This window comes from Pinus tabuliformis, chromosome X (assembly GCF_031772625.1).
Source record: "Pinus tabuliformis cultivar Carrire ecotype Pingquan chromosome X, CPIR1, whole genome shotgun sequence".
NCBI classification, from domain to species: Eukaryota; Viridiplantae; Streptophyta; class Pinopsida; order Pinales; family Pinaceae; genus Pinus; species Pinus tabuliformis.
The window spans coordinates 453,393,611-453,411,697 of record NC_142308.1 but is presented as its reverse complement, the minus strand read 5'-3'; positions in this window follow the sequence as shown (position 1 = coordinate 453,411,697).

Here is an 18,087-nt window from a genome sequence, read left to right as displayed (position 1 = left end):
GAATGCTCTAAACAAACAAATGTGCTCTTTTAATATCATAAAGTCAAAATTTAACCACACAAGGAGAAACAATTATCCAAGAAAAATATCTCTTAAGCTAAGCAAATTCCAACCTCAAGGAAAGATTCAACACTTGTTGATAAATAAAAGATCAAAAAAACAAAAACCAAAAGAAAGAAAAGGCAAAAACATTTCTTTTTCTTTTTCTTTTTAAGGACTTCAAATAAAAGTTTCAAGAAGGAAAAAGAAATCAATCACCTAAAGTCCAAAATCAAGCAAAAAGACTCCAAACTTCACAAGCCACAAACAATCAAGATAATAAGACCAAAGTGACTAAGGGATCATGAACACTTGAACAACTTGACCTGAAGGACACATAAAAGATTCGGAAAACAAAAAGATTTCAGAGAACCAAAATACTTTACTGAACCAAAATTGCAAAGACCCTTCTCAAATAACCAAAAAGAAAATCAATGAGCCAACTTCAAGAATGTAAAACGAAGCAATGAAAAGATTGGATTATAAGGCGAGTTGAGAATCAAATCACTATTCTAGAGGCATAGAACAGTCAGACACTTTGCCAAAAGCTCTGAAATCCAAACTAAGAATGAAAAACTTCAAAAAATTGCAAACCCTAGGTTGACAAATTATTTTTGCAAAATGTGACAAAGAAGCCGACACTAGCAAGAAACAAGACCATTCTAGACTACAAATGACTCTAAAAGAGAATGAAAACCAGCTACTCCCCCAATTAAAGGCAAAAAATTGAAAAAATTCCAATTTTCTCAAATATACGCGACTATTTCTAAAGAAACAAGTGTATATGTGGGTTTATTTGGAAGAAACCATGTGTGTATGCTACTATATACAAACAAAAGCATTTATATGCAGAAAAATAGGGAAAAAAAATACAGGCATGATCCAAAAGATTAGAGTGATTGCCCATACTGCAAATGAGTCAATAATACTAGAAAAATCAAGAAACCATATAGAGAAGCCCAGATCAAGGAAAAAACAACCCTTCTAGGAAATATGAGACTGTATTCCCTAGCTAAGTCTCCAGTTCTGTTGGCGGGAAAAACTTCCCTAAGGTAAGGGTTGAAAAACTCAATGGATTGAAGGAATATTATCAACAAAAAGCATACATTCAAGCAAGAAAACTATATAAACTACTAAAGTTGGGTTTGATAGAAGTAACCGTAGGTCCAATGTTTGATGTAGATCCCATAGGGTCAAAACCCTCTGCTTCCTCCAAAGAGATCAAGCTTGTAAAACAATTCAGAGAAGCATATACATAGCAAATATTTCAAAGTGAGTGCATAATAAACATGTTATATCATCAAGCATAAACATACAGATCATGATATATTAGACATGAATCATAAAAACATGTGACCATACCATACCAGGAACAAGACAGAGCTTCTTTATTGATATCGGCAAATAGTAGTGGAAGAATACAACCTAATACAACCATGACACCAACAAAACCTTCCTCTAGATCCATCCAGCCCAAGCCTCAAATATCACCTCTCAAGCATGTGCAAAAGGATGTCATATAATGGAATATGAACATCTCTGCTAAGAAACAAGGGTTTCCTATGACTGGGAGTGCAAGAGGCACAGTGAAAATCAGACTTGATCTGGGAACAAAAGGACTGTAATGTCAATATCCTATCTCCTTCTATGATTTAGGCCTTCCCATGAGGTGTCTAAATACCACCCAAAACCAGTTGATTCAGTTAGGCCACAGGCTCTTGTAGGTGAGCTTTCGGTGAAACTCGTAAACCCCGCCCAAGAAATAGGAATATTTTTTTTCATATTTTAAATTATGTACACGGGTTCTGTATTATCGTACCCACGTATGTATGCATGTTTTTAAAAGCAGAGTCACGTATGGAATTGAAAATGTTATTTTTTAATAAATGATCAAGTCTAAATGGGAAAGGGCCGCCCAAGGCCATATTAGAGGATCAGAACTATAGGAGTATTGAATGATGCTATAAAACTATCCTTACCCCTTGAAATATATTTACACAAATCACCAATTTCTCCAAATGAAAGTTGGGAAACATCTCCCTTTCCCATTAAATTAAGAAGGTAAATCAATTCATCTCTCATGGATTTTAACAAAAGATACTTTAGTGTTTCATCATCCAAGTTATACATCTTAGCCCTTTTGATGTTGTAAGCAAATTTTTCAACTAGGTCTTCCAGGCTTTCATCCTCTTTCGGCATCATCTTAAAGACTTCATCGTTAAGGTTATGGGGCATGCAATGATCCTTATATTTCTCCAAGAACACATTTTTCATTTCTTCTCATGTTCTAATAGTATGTGTTCCTAATCACATGAACCATTTAAGTCCTCTATCTTTAAGAGTTCCTAGGAATAATTTCAATTTTTGAGGATCAAATAAGTAGTCATAAGTTCTAAATAAAACTTAAAACTCAAAAAGAAATGTTTCAGGGTCCTCATTTCTCAAACCATGGAAATTAGGAAGGATGGAGGGTGAGATGTTCTTCATTGTGGCTGTGGTATCTTCATCAAATATGGGAAATCCATAAGGATTTGGCTCTCCCCTACCACCTCTACCACCTCCACCTCCACCTCCTCCTCTATTTCCTCCTCTGCCTCTTCCACCTCCAATCCTAGGTTCACCATTTACATTATGTACTTCTCCTTCTCCTTCCCCTTCCATTGTATATTCTTTGGAGCTAATATAAGGTTCTATAATAGGATTTTCTAGATCTTCTTCTGGTTCCTCTACTAATGGTATATTATAATAAGTTTTTCTTCTTCTTCTTCTTCTTCTTCACTAGGAACCTCTATTTCTTGTCCTAGAAGTTGCTCTCCTGTTGAAGAGAGGAAAATTACTCCTTCTATTGGGGATGTAGGTTATTCAACTACAACTTCGATAGAGGAGGTTGGTGAATCTTTTGGTTGGATTTCAAATCTATGCACCTTAGGAAGTCTATGTCTAATGACCAATGATATAATGTGAGTATGAGTGGATGGTGTGGCACTACGAGGTCTAGTAGTGGTGAGTGGTGATATTGGAATTTAACTTCTACCTATACTTACAAATTTACCCCTATAATCCCTTTCTCTATGCATAAATGATTTTTAACATGCTTTAATTATGTATCTAAAAAGTTAAATGCACCTAAAATGATATGCAAACCAAGAATAGAATCCTATATACACCTCCCCGGAAACGGCACCAAAATGTTGGGTAATTTAATTGTTCTTAAATTACTTCATTAATTGTCAACCAAGGTTTGTGTACTTGTGAGATGAATGTGCACCATATATGCTAGGATTCGTTCTATGGATTGATTGATTCTAAATATGAATTTAACCTAAGTATGGACAAATGTTTTTAATGAGATTTAGAGAATAATTACACGCATGTTCTTTCATTTTAAAGTTACATTAAATCTTGCATGCAGAAAGAAAAGGCAGGATGTGCAGCTGGAGGTGGTAAGAGCCGAGTGTTGGGGGACGTCGAGCAGCGTTTGACTTTCGACTGTAAAACCTAGTATGTGCTCCCTGCCTTCACTTGCATTGGTTCAGAAAATATGAATTGGCTCCCACGAATACTTCAGTTAGAAAGAGGCATTGTAATGAATCTAGAAGAAGAACACTAGTTAATATTTATGGTGTTCCCTGTTGATTTAAGGGCTGAGGCCTCTCGGTATTCTTGGGTAATTGGCCTGTCAACCTGGGGTGGGATTGACTGGTTCGCTATTTGGGGAGGGGGGTTGGGACATATGATTTTAGCCTCAGGGTAGATAGGTTCTGGGGAAAAAGAAGACGATTGAGTCAAATTGATGCCAACAGCGTCATCCTAAGCGGTTTTAATTGCGTTTGTAGGAAAAATATCTTTAAGTAGTTAAGGATGGGTATGTAGATTGAGAGTAAAGGTTTCAAGGAAAATTGTGGTAGGCCTGAAGTGTTATCTGACATTGGCACCTCCCTCGACCTGTCGGTCAAGCTGCAATTCCTTAATCCAGTGTTGATTCATGACCTAGAAAAGGCAGGTAGAAGAAGGTGTAGTAACTGGGCTAGAAACTGGGGAAGGGAGAACATCCAAATTTGTCTTTGGATCGCTCCTTTGAGGGGATCCAATGGTGAAGGGTAGGAATTTCATGGCCCAGGGATATAACTGTAGTCTAGTGGGAAAGTGAGAAGCACTATCTTGCCCCCTAGGGTGGCGAAACCCAGGAAAGAAAGAAACCTGGGAAACCAAGTGGTAGGGTCGGGATAATAGAATGTTGGAGGTGCAGGGTAGTCTTGCGGGAGACGGACAGAGGGGATATTCAATTGCTCATGGAAAGCACCGTGGAAGATGGTATTGTTACTATCATGCAAAACCTTGAGGGGAGGGTGTGGAACCTAGGCGTAGATGGGGGTTAAAATAGTCATCATGGCACAGAGCGGATGAAAGCGCCTACTCCTGAGAAGTTTCATCCGGATTGGAGAAAGTATGTGGGGAATACTGAAAGGATCGAGGCCACTTCTCAAGCCGAGTATAAGAACAAGAACATAAGGAATGACGTCAATTTAAACACAAACATACAGAGCATAAAATATTATGAGTTCACTATGGTAAATTTGATGATGGTTCATAATGCTTTATTTCTAGTTTCTGTTATAGGTAGCTTAAAACTAGGGTGTAGAGGACTTTGACAGCTCGGCACTCGAACCATGCCAGTGAGTACCAAGCCCCACTACAGGTGATCCACTTGGATAGGAAAGTAAAAAGAAGTAAGAAGAGTTGGATGGTGAAGGAAGGAAACCAACAGGGAAGGAAAGGAAATAGAAGAACGGGAAAGACAGAGAAAAAGATGAAAGACCTGGAACCAACTACAAGAAAAGGACAGAGAAAAAGAGGTAGGAAAATAGGGAAGGAGAGTATGCAGAACCTTATCAACGCATACTACGTAGGAACCCCGACCGAGGTGAAATCTGTCATCTTTGAATGGGAAAGAGAATTAAACAAAAACATAAAAAATGAAGAGATTCAGACAGAGGAACAGGAGACAATCGTCAAAGATCCAGGTAATATGAGAGGTTGCCAAACTTTGTTTCGCCAGACCATCCAGTAGTAATTTTATTAATCTAGAACAGAGTATCACCAATCTTGAAATTAAAACCATTGTAGACTTAATTATTGAGCTGCATTCTGGGTCTCACCTTATGACATTTATACAAATTTCATTAAACAACATTCAAGATTTCTATGCCAATATGAAATGAGCTAATTCAACATCTAAAAAATGGATTCACTTTAAAACTCTATCTCCTTATGACTTTCTATTGAAAGAGAAGGTAATAAAATATTATTCTTGAACCATATCCTAATTATTGAATAGTTCTTCAACACGCTCGCTTGATGTCATTATGTTCTCCTATTGCCTTTACTTAACCGTTGCACCGTCATTCTCAGAGTTTGACTCTTAGATCCCTTTAATCTTCATAGCCTGCCAAGTCATGTTGATAGGTGGTTATCCACGTGGTAAACATTTTCCATCTCCAGACACTCTTCATCCTTTTGCTGAAGTGTTGCAACCTGTCTAACCATGGATATTGCTGTGGAATTCAACATTAGATATGGAATGTTTATGATTATGTTATTGCAAGAATTTTTTTTTTATAATTCATAAAGAAACATAGATTCTAAACATGGATGATAAATACCTTTTTATAAGTTGAATTTGACTTTGAGCATGTTGAGACTGCTCTCAAAATGGTGACAAAGAGGTGAAAGGAGATGGAAAAAGGTAGTCAAAAGGGAAATAATTTCAGACTTCAACACTACTTTTGAAACATACTTTGCAATATAATTCGCAATTACATGTTGAGAAACAATTTGATGAAAATCAACATTAGATTTCCATAGGCTAAGAAGATTAACATTGTAAACATTTAGCATATCATCAATATGTGCATGTTAATTTATTTCTTTTTTCATTTATAATATATGAATAATATTGATTAATCATGATCCTTCCATGGATAATTGTATCGATATGAAGTAATAGACTCATTTTTGTGCAAGCATGAATCTACACTACACTTTGTATGTCTTTGAACACAATTGAACAAATTCTCATAACCTTCATGAGGATTGCAAGAAGAAACTTGTGAGGTGTTCAAAGGTAGGGATCATCATTTAGGATTCAAGGAACCATTATGTTATGATCATGGATGTCATGAATATTTAATTTGTTGTTATATGTTTAACAAAGAATGTCTTCTCAACATGCATATTGGAAGGAGGGATACTCTTGCTCCTTCTAGATCTTGAAACCTAAATTTTACCTTTTAATTCCTACAAGGATATCAAGCTTCAATCAAACTAATATTTCTAGGTTTTGGAGCACCTATGTGACAACCCTTTTTGCTAATCCCTCTTGTAAATATTTCCATGAATTGTAATTCATGTAAATAATATGGAAATGTAATGGTTTTATTTGGTTAAATCACATCCTCATTTTTTTGGGTTACCCTAAAATATTACAATTCATAGGTGGTTCACAATTTGAATGAATTCAAGTGGTTTCTGAATTGTAATGAACCATTAATCACACCAAGTGATTTTTCTTTAATTTTTGTTGCATCTCAATTTTTAAATACATGGTATTACTTTCACTACTTATTTAATCTTGGTTCTATTGTTTCATTCTCCATTTTTTTCCTTTCTTGAATCATATTTCCTAATGAATATAGTATGGAGCAAGTAATATGAGAAGTGAGACATAGAATTTTATGTATTTAAATGAATTTGTTGAATTGGATAATCTTCTTATCATGGAAAATTTTAGGGGCTAATGTTCGCCCAGTGGGCTAATTTTCCATGATTTTTCCAAAAAATGATTCGCCAATTTCCAATTTTTATAAAAGATGATTCGCCCAAATTTTAGAATATAAAATTATTTTATCTTAAAAATCGCCAACATTATATAGAGACTATATATAAAATCCTTATAAATTTGAATAATTTTGCAAATATATCATTAAAAAATTTATAGTTTGCATATTAGGGATTAGTGAGATTCGCCAATGTTTTTAAACTTCAAGAAAATTTTCCATCCTTAAAATTTTCCTTGCTTCTTATTCTCTCAACCGTTGTAGTCTTTTCCTCATATTTTCTCTATATTTTTATAACACTTCATGTGTTTGGCACTTTCTCTCGTTTTTGAGATTGAATTATCCAATTTCCCATGTTTTTTTCTCAATCTTTGTGTAATTTTTGTGTTGTGTTATTTTTCCATGAATGAACATTTTGTTTTATTTTTCCATGAACAAACATTCAGTTATGTTTTGTTTTATCTTTTTTTGGGTGGCAATAGGAGCTCAATCAAGCAATAGCTTAGTTGAGATCCTGCATATATAACATTCATAATAAATACCATGAATTATTGTTTGTTGCGTTGGTGGGAAGTTATCGTTGGAAGGGCTTGATCAAGTTATAGCTTGATTGAGACATCATAGCTCAATCAAGCAATATCTTGATTGATCTATCACAGCTCGATCTTACCCTTGTTTAACCATGTCAAGATCTCGATCGAGGGTTTTTTAAGCCCTTGATTGAGCTCTTTCAAAACTTATTTTAAGAACTTGATCGAGCTTCTTAAGTGCTTCATCGAGCTATTGAGGGCCTAAAAAATAGAGTTTTAGCTCCCCTTCTACAAATTTCTCTTCAACACCATCTTGTAGCCTAGTGGACTTAAGGCAATATTTGTCCTTAAGTGGCATAGTTGTTCACGTTGGATTCATGAATGAATCTTCTATCCAGTGGCATATGTGTTTGACATGTTCAAACTCATATGATATTTTTCATCTAATTTCTTTAAAACGTTGAGCTTGATTTTTTTTGGATAATTTCAATGGGCCCTGAATGAAAAATCAATAGCATAAAATATACAAAACAAAAAAATTTCAAAAAATACCACCATATTCATTTACAAGTCCTCTTGAAATGGGTACTCTTGGTTTTTAAATTTATTTAAATAGTAGAAAAAGTTTTACGTGAACACGTGTCTGAAAATGCAATTCAAGTATTAATCTGCCAACTTCAAAAAATAATAAAAATTATATTTTTGCATAAAAAATAAAGTTTCAATACACAAATCTTAGTTATCTCTGTGTAGATCATGTCTCATATCACACACACACACACAAATATATATATATATATATATATATATATATATATATATATATATATATATATATATATATATATATATATATATATATATTAAAAATTATACATTTTAGACTAAGTTATTGCACATGAACACACACATACCTCTTAAGACGTGTGAAAAATTGTGAGGACAAGCATTTAATTTAATGGAAAATAGACATATTATATGACACTAATATTTTTTTTTGAAAAAAATATTATTAGGACAACAATTTAATTCTCCACAAATTTTATATTTACTTCAAATCAAAATTCACAAAGCTTATATGAATTTTGAAAGCTTCAATTCGATAAAAGAGTAAAATTTTTAAATTCCATCACCATATTTGGCCCAAAAGAGTAAAACATCTTCAAATTTTCACCCTTGTGAAATAACTAAATGTTTCTCAAAACCATATTGAATGATGTTACTAAAATTCTCTCAAACAATGTGATCAAGGATAGGATCCACAAGGTCCTCTCTTGTGCTTTCATCCAAATTTTCTGCAAACCTTCCACCCCTTTCCAAACCACTATAACTCCCTATTATCCTATCAACTTGAGAGGGCACAACCCATTCTTCTAGTGGTTGATCAACTTGATAGGGAACATATTGTTCCTCTAGTGTTTGACCAACTTGATATGGCACATCTTGTTCCTCATGTGGTTGATCAATTTCCATCCTTTCATAGTGGAATACAAAATATATAGTAGGTGAATCATAAGTATTTAATAGTAAAAGGTGATTGATGGGTAGCCTTTTGAATGAATCCAAGTAGAGATGTTGTAAGTAAATAAGACCCAGATACCCATGTTCGAGAGGGCATGTGTGTGCTTACCTTTTTATGAGTTGTAAGGGGAGAAAACCCCCCTTCAATGGGAGGAAGACTTTGGAGTCTTCATGTCCAACATTTTGGGCCAAGGTCCACAATGATGACTGCTAAATTGATTAAAGGGGGATGTCAGGAAGATGTAGTTCATTTTTTCAAATGTTATACACATGTTTATTTAATATGGAAAGAAAAACATATGCAATAAATGCAATAAAGATGCTATAAAAAAAGTGTCAAGGACTTTGAAATCCACACATTCGTGCAACAAGAAAATTAAAAATTATACATTATACATGTTAGACTAAGTTATTGCACATGAACACACACATACCTCTTAAGACGTGTGAAAAATTGTGAGGACAAGCATTTAATTTAATGGAAAATAGACATATTATATGACACTAATTTTTTTTTTTGAAAAAAATATCATTAGGACAACAATTTAATTCTCCACAAATTTTATATTTACTTCAAATCAAAATTCACAAATCTTATATGAATTTTGAAAGCTTCAATTCAATAAAAGAGTAAAATTTTTAAATTCCATCACCATATTTGGCCCAAAAGAGTAAAACATCTTCAAATTTTCACCCTTGTGAAATAACTAAATGTTTCTCAAAACAATATTGAATGATGTTACTAAAATTCTCTCAAACAATGTGATCAAGGATAGGATCCACAAGGTCCTCTCTTGTGCTTTCATCCAAATTTTCTGCAAACCTTCCACCCCTTTCCAAACCACTATAACTCCCTATTATCCTATCAACTTGAGAGGGCACAACCAATTCTTCTATTGTTTGATCAACTTGATAGGGAACATATTGTTCCTCTAGTGTTTGAGAAACTTGATATGGCACATCTTGTTCCTCATGTGGTTGATCAATTTCCATCCTTTCATAGTGGAATACAAAATATATAGTAGGTGAATCATAAGTATTTAATAGTAAAAGGTGATTGATGGGTAGCCTTTTGAATGAATCCAAGTAGAGATGTTGTAAGTAAATAAGACCCAGATACCCATGTTCGAGAGGGCATGTGTGTGCTTACCTTTTTATGATTTGTAAGGGGAGAAAACCCCCCTTCAATGGGAGGAAGACTTTGGAGTCTTCATGTCCAACATTTTGGGCCAAGGTCCACAATGATGACTGCTAAATTGATTAAAGGGGGATGTCAGGAAGATGTAGTTCATTTTTTCAAATGTTATACACATGTTTATTTAATATGGAAAGAAAAACATATGCAATAAATGCAATAAAGATGCTATAAAAAAAGTGTCAAGGACTTTGAAATCCACACATTCTTGCAACAAGAAAATTAAAAATTATACATTATGCATTTTAGACTAAGTTATTGCACATGAACACACACATACCTCTTAAGACGTGTGAAAAATTGTGAGGACAAGCATTTAATTTAATGGAAAATAGACATATTATATGACACTAATATTTTTTTTTGAAAAAAATATCATTAGGACAACAATTTAATTCTCCACAAATTTTATATTTACTTCAAATCAAAATTCACAAAGCTTATATGAATTTTGAAAGCTTCAATTCGATAAAAGAGTAAAATTTTTAAATTCCATCACCATATTTGGCCCAAAAGAGTAAAACATCTTCAAATTTTCACCCTTGTGAAATAACTAAATGTTTCTCAAAACAATATTGAATGATGTTACTAAAATTCTCTCAAACAATGTGATCAAGGATAGGATCCACAAGGTCCTCTCTTGTGCTTTCATCCAAATTTTCTGCAAACCTTCCACCCCTTTCCAAACCACTATAACTCCCTATTATCCTATCAACTTGAGAGGGCACAACCAATTCTTCTAGTGTTTGATCAACTTGATAGGGAACATATTGTTCCTCTAGTGTTTGAGAAACTTGATATGGCACATCTTGTTCCTCATGTGGTTGATCAATTTCCATCCTTGCATAATGGAATACAAAATATATAGTAGGTGAATCATAAGTATTTAATAGTAAAAGGTGATTGATGGGTAGCCTTTTGAATGAATCCAAGTAGAGATGTTGTAAGTAAATAAGACCCAGATACCCATGTTCGAGAGGGCATGTGTGTGCTTACCTTTTTATGAGTTGTAAGGGGAGAAAACCCCCCTTCAATGGGAGGAAGACTTTGGAGTCTTCATGTCCAACATTTTGGGCCAAGGTCCACAATGATGACTGCTAAATTGATTAAAGGGGGATGTCAGGAAGATGTAGTTCATTTTTTCAAATGTTATACACATGTTTATTTAATATGGAAAGAAAAACATATGCAATAAATGCAATAAAGATGCTATAAAAAAAGTGTCAAGGACTTTGAAATCCACACATTCGTGCAACAAGAAAATAAAGCATTCCTAGATGCCTATGCATCCATCCACTCAATGCAAGTCATTGGAACCTTTCTGTAAGACACCACCAATGGGGGCCTCAATCCAATTAGATGGATGGTACTCACCTACTCAGTGAAAACCAGTTATAATGATGGATGCTAGAGAGGGTATCAACTACCACCAATAAGATCCAAGTATCGTTGCTTCCCAAAACGGTCACCTATAGGGTAAGATACCTTACCTACGACTAGTCACTATGGTACATTCATCAGATGGGGGAGAATTAATTGGCCTTCAAATGGTATGTGATAGATTCAGATCCAAAATGGTGGGTAGCCACTAAGTTGGCACACTAATGGGCATACCTCAAGTTTTACCTCCTAGTATCACAACATCACTACTACTGGGAATTATTTTCCTTCTAGTGATGAAGGATTTTTTAAGCTCCCTACTCATTTATAAGACATAAAAGGATTTCATAGTCTGATTTATCATAATCAATGCCAACAATTAATAAGAATTTTTTATGCTTTTCAACATGTCTTGCAATTAGAGAATTCAATGAAAATATATCCAGTATGTGTTGAATTTCTTCTTGAAATATTTCTAGAGACTGGCTATGCATTTGTTTCATATATTTAAGAGGAATATTGAGAGAAAGGTGTATTTTTCTTAAATGTATGTTAAACATATCAATACCAATTGAAGTTATAAAAATCAAATTCCTAATACCAATAACTACCAAATTAGAAAGGGCTTGATAAATATAAATATAACTATTTTTACATGATTCTTCAGTTCTTGTCAAAGGGATTTAACCATTTCTAAGGTATTTTTTTGCCTCTGATCTTCATTTTTAGACGATATATTGTTTTCTAAATTCCCTCATCCCATGCGATTGGTGTAAATATAATCTAGGTAGATTCATTCATTGGTTTTCCATGAGCCCATGGAACCATTTGTTATTGTTATGTTTATGTTTAAATACATTGCAAATTTCCTCTTTATAGTAGCATTACCTCTTGAAAATTTTCATTTATCAGCTTGATATTTCCCTTAGCTTTTGATCCACTTATTTCAACATTATTATTGTTCACACTTATGGCATAGATAGTGGAAATATTTCTTAGTATCGAAATCCTCACTTTAGATTAGCTACAATAATAAACCATAACTATTTGTGTAGCTTCCCATCTTGTTTCTCTTCAATGTTACATGCTTAACATGTGAACAATGAAAATGTATGAAATGTTGCATGCTTAACATTTAAGCAATGAAAAGGTATTAAATAAAACCTCAAGTGAACATAATTTGTGTACCAAAAAAATAAGTTTAAATTTGACTAGAATGAAAGTTATTAGAGTTTTAGACACAAGTCAATATACCTATATAATAAGTAATCTAGTGCCACAACCAATAATCTCTCTTCACTCTTCCCCCAACTCATTTTTAGGAAATGAAAAACTTAACCATTTGAGCATAGGAATGAAGGGTGCATGATAAAGGTTAGCTATTGTTCTAAATAACCCCAAAATTTTACTAGTGAATAGGTTTAAAGCTTTGTTTGGTTTCGCAACAAGTCATATTTACCAAGTGAAGCATTTGGCCTTTTTCAATATTAGTTCTTCTTAGGAATACTTTTTCATTTATTCAAAAGACTATATAATTCCTAAACTAAAAGTGACCCCTACAACAAGGATGGTATTATATTTTTGTTCATATATCTCATTCACCAAACATTTCAATTAAAATCCAATACCAAGTAAAATGGATTCTGAGAAGAGAAGGAAATAGAAAAGTGATTAAAAAAAAATAGGTGTTACGAATAAAATTAGAAGAGTTAGAGATTAAACAAAAACCTAAAGAAGCCAAAGAGAGTGGCTCAAAAATGGGAAGAAGATGAAGATAGAAAAGTTGATGAAGAAGATATTGCACAATAATTTGCAAGGTTATTGAACTAAATAATAATAGAAAAAAAAGTTCATTCCTATATAGGAAGTATAAATACATATTGAGGGAATTATTACTAACTTAATGATATGGAGAATATATTTAATTTGAGAAAATGAAAGATTCTTGAAAAATCAAGCTAATGAGTACCAAATGTTGGCATTGATATTAACAAGGACATAGTAATATCTATATTATCATTGATGTCAACCTAATGTTAGTAGCCCTCATGATTTGTGATGAGTTATCATTGGTTTGATGTAGAGATCCTTATCTGTTGTTGAGATGATCCATGTAAAGGTGTTTGGCCAAATAGTTATTCATGATCCTGATTTGATGCAAAGGTGATTGACCATTCTGTTGAAGTATTTATGCTTGCAGAGAACATTCTTGTAGGATTTTTCATGATTATCAAAGACTTCAAATGGGTGTGCAGAGGTTCTATAGGTTCAGGAGGTGCTTGATGAGGTTGATGAACAAGTTGTGAATATATGAAGTTGAGATTGATGTCACTTGGTATATGTCTTGTAATTATGAGCTTGATGTCTTTTACTGAGTTATATAAATATTGTCATGATTTCAAATTGTGTGTGGAAAATTTGTTGGAAATAATACTGAGAGGGGGGGGTGAATCAGTATTATCTAGCAATTTAATAAATCTTCCTTATTTGATCTTTGAATTATTTTTGCATGTCAGTACCATAAAATAATGAGCATGAACAAAGAAAATAGATAGTCACACCAAAGAACACAAGATGTAAGGTGGAAACCCAATGTGGGTGAAAACCACCTGCTGCAATATGTCTCTATCTTCTTTCAAATTAGAAACTTCTTTTACAATGATTTTGTACTGGTGCAGTCCTTTACCAGTACGCAGGCTGCAACCTGCAGAGAGCTACAACTCTCTCTCTCTCGTTTTCCAGTCTACTCCTGGAAGGGAGCTACAACCCCCTACTTCTTTTCATAAAGCATCAGATGATCAACAAGTATATAACAGTTACAGTCCACTACAGATATCAGATCAGCAATAACAGAACTAACCCAGAACACTTTATCAACAGAGAAATTCAATCAACAGAACATTTTAAGACAGAGACGCAGTTTTTCTTTCTGTGGCCTGCGACCAGACGCAGTTAACCTTCTGCTCCCATGCGTCCACACGCAGCGATCCTTCTGCTGCGCTGCGTGCCCACGCACTGTTCCTTCAACTGCACTGCGTCCTGTTGCTGCAGGGACGCACCCAAAAACACTATCGCGCCGCGTCCTGTTGCTGCAAGGACGCACCCAAAAACACTATCGCGCCGCGTCCTGTTGCTTCAGGGACGCACCTAAACCTTGGTCGCCCTGCGTCCCCACGCAGATCTCCAGATACTGAACTGCATCCCGGACGCACCTGAACTTCGTCTACCCTGCGTCCCCACGCAGGTATCCTCCTACTGCACTGCGTCCCGGCGCACTTTCCTTTCACTGTACCTGCGTCCTTTCGGGTATGAATGATTTCAAGACTTTAAGTGTAACCCAAACAGTCAGATCTACAGATCTGATCTTGCGCCAAAGAGATCTCGGTCCTTCAGTAGATTCGCCTTTTAGATCTAGACCAGATCTCACCTCATAAGATATTCAACCAAAGACATTGCACAATCCAAATGATCTCCTTTGCTTTATATAGGCAAGCTCCTCCTCAAAACATGGAACAATACCACGAGCCGACACCATAATAACACAATACCGTCGGCTAGATACCAAGAGTAAAACACAAGAAACCCCCACGTGAGCTTTTCTCTGCCTTGAAATGTGTGCACTGGGTGGACGCACCTCCTGAAAGGCTGGCCTGCGTCTCTGGACGCGGTCCCTGCATGGTGTACCTGCGGGTACGCACCTTCTGAACTGATATCCTGCGTCTTTCTTAATTTTTCATAAATTGAGAGCCCTGTCATGGGAGTTGCCATCAAGTACAACATCTGTAACATATAGCCATACCAGAAATCATAATGCCAACAATCTCCCCCTTTGGACTTGATGGCAACCTTACAAACTTCAGCTTCATTCTCCCCCTTTGACATCAAGGGCAAAGGGTTATGCTCCCCCTAAGATCATGCTCCCCCTGAACCAGATCTGTAACAAAGAACCATAATCCTCCATGAAAGAGATAGAGACATATTGCAGCTATTTCCAATATCTCCTTCTGACCATCCTCCATAATGCCAACAATGCATCATATGCTCCCCCTGAACCTGTACTATCAATCAGAAAAGGTTCAACAATAAGATGATGCATCAACAACCCCCAGCTTTTGCCTGAGGTACTCAAAAGTGTCCCTGGGCAATGGTTTGGTGAGAATATCAGCAACTTGTTCCTTAGAAGGAACATACTCCAACTTGACCTTCTGTTCAAGCACTTGTTCCCGGAGAAAATGATACTTGATTGGTATGTGCTTGGTTTTTGAATGCATAACCGAATTCTTTGAGATGCTAATTGCACTTGTGTTATCACATAAGATGGGGATAGATGGTGTACAAGTGATTTGAAAATCCTGTAAAGTCTGCATCATCCAAACAAGTTGGGTGCAACAAGATGCAGCAGCAACATATTCCGCTTCAGCTGTAGACAAGGCAATCGAACTCTGTTTCTTGCTGAACCAAGATACCAGTCTGGAACCCATAAAGAACGCACCACCACTTGTGCTTTTCCTGTCATCCACGCTTCCGGCCCAATCTGCATCTGTATAAGCATGAAGAGTAAGATCTGTATCTCTAGGATACCATAAGCCATAATTTTGAGTCCCTTGAAGATATTTGAAAATTCTCTTCACTGCCTGAAGATAAGTCTCCTTCGGATTTGCCTGAAATCTTCCAACTATTCCAACTGCATGCATGATGTCCGGTCGGGTACCTGTCAAATATAGTAAACTTCCAATCATAGATCTGTAGGTTGGTTGATGTACTGTTGCAGATTCATCATTTGCACTGAGACTACATCCTGTGACCATGGGTGTGCATACTGGTTTTGCATCTTCCATGCCATATTTCTTCAAAATCTGTTTGAGATACTTGGTTTGAGATAAAAAGATTCCTCCTTCTTTTTGTTGGATTTGCAAACCAAGGAAATATGTCAGTTCTCCTAGCAAGGACATTTCGAATTCTTTCTGCATGACCGAGGCAAAGCTTTGACTCATAGCTTCTTCATTGCTGCCAAAAATAATGTCATCTACATACACAACAAGTATTAGCAATTTGTCATTTTCAACTTTTATATACAGATTGCTATCTGCTGAACCTTTTGAAAAACCTTGTTGATGAAGATATTTGTCCAACCGGTAGTACCAAGCCCTTGGAGCTTGTTTGAGACCATAGAGAGCCTTTTTCAATCTGCATACAAGATTTGGATCATTTCCAAGAATGAACCCATCTGGCTGTTCAATGTACACTTCTTCTTCCAAATCTCCATTCAGAAAGGTTGATTTCACGTCCATTTGAAATACTTTGAAGTTTTGAAAACTTGAGAGAGCAAGGAACATTCGGATGGCCTCAAGTCTTGCAACAGGAGCAAAAGTTTCTTCAAAGTCTATTCCTTCTTGCTGCGCATACCCTTTACAAACAAGTCTGGCTTTGTTTCTAATTACTTCTCCATTTTCATTCAATTTATTTTTGAAGACCCATTTTGTTCCGATAACATTCTTATCCTTTGGTCTAGGAACCAGCTCCCAAGTGTTGTTCTTTTCGATTTGCTCAAGTTCTTCATCCATTGCTTTCACCCAACATTCATCTTTGCATGCTTCTTTCACATTTTGTGGTTTAGTAGAGGAGAGTAATGCCAAATAGCTTGAGGCTTGCTCCTTTTTCTGCTGAAACCTGCTCCTGCATTTAGATTCTTCATGACCAAAGTTATTGCAAATAGAACATTCGACTTCATTTTCAAGAACCGAAAAGTTGTTATAGGTCCTTTTTGTAATCCCTGTCATACTTCTTTATTTTTGAGCTTCCCTAGTCATGATTGTTTTATATGCAACACATTGAGCTGCTTTGTGACCAAAGTTATGACAAGAAAAGCATTGTCCATTGAAGAAACTTCTGCGGTTATCGAATCTACCAGCCAACGGATTGTAATTTCTATTTTCATCTATTCTTGGACCAAATTGAGAAGATTTTACCTGTGGCTGGTTCACCCTTAAGATGGATTGCCCTTGATAGTTTCTGTTTGTAATTCGTCCCTGCTTTACCTGATGATCTTCATTGTTCTTTTGCTCATTTCTTCTTGCTGCATCAAGATAACTCTTTGAGGTGGATGCTTGAGAGGTTTCTCCATTGTAGCCCAGACCTGTCTTGTTTAGAGGAGACCGCTGCACATTGATAATCTTATCCAAAGTTTCAGATCCTTTGACAAACTTAAGATTAATAGCTTTTGTTTTCTCAATTTCTTTTATAAGACCAACAATTTCTCCTTCTAGTTTTTCAAGATGTTTTTCCTTTTCATCAATTTGAAATTGTAGAGTATCAATGATCACATTCTTTTCTTCTATACATCTCTTGAGTCTAGTGATTTCATCATAAAGGTTATCCACATCTATAGCATCCATATAATCATCATCTTCAAATGCCATTAATAACTTATATTCATTACCTCGTTCATCTTCATCACTGTTTGATAGACCATCACTATCTTCATGGGTGTAGTAGCTTTTCTTATTTGCACTTTGTTTCTTGTTCCATCTAGCAGGTTCCTTTCCTTTATCCTTATAAGGACATTTTGCAGCATAATGACCTACTC